Raw genomic sequence first — 241 nt, forward strand, 5'->3', positions numbered from 1 at the left:
AGGTTATTTTAACATCATCCTGATTTTTGTCTACACTTATTTTTATCTTCTACGCTCTTTATTATTATTATTTTTTCGCATCCATCTCTGTTCTTTTCTTTTCTCTCGTTATCTACCTTTATTTTATCATTCTTTATGGCTTTTGTTTTTCTTTTTAAAAAAAAAATGATGAAAAAGCACGAAACAAAATGATTAGATCAAACCCAAAAGTAGGTTGCCTACGTATCATGTTGTACATGAA

The sequence above is a fragment of the Capsicum annuum genome, chromosome 11, assembly GCF_002878395.1.
Source record: "Capsicum annuum cultivar UCD-10X-F1 chromosome 11, UCD10Xv1.1, whole genome shotgun sequence".
Classification (NCBI taxonomy): Eukaryota; Viridiplantae; Streptophyta; class Magnoliopsida; order Solanales; family Solanaceae; genus Capsicum; species Capsicum annuum.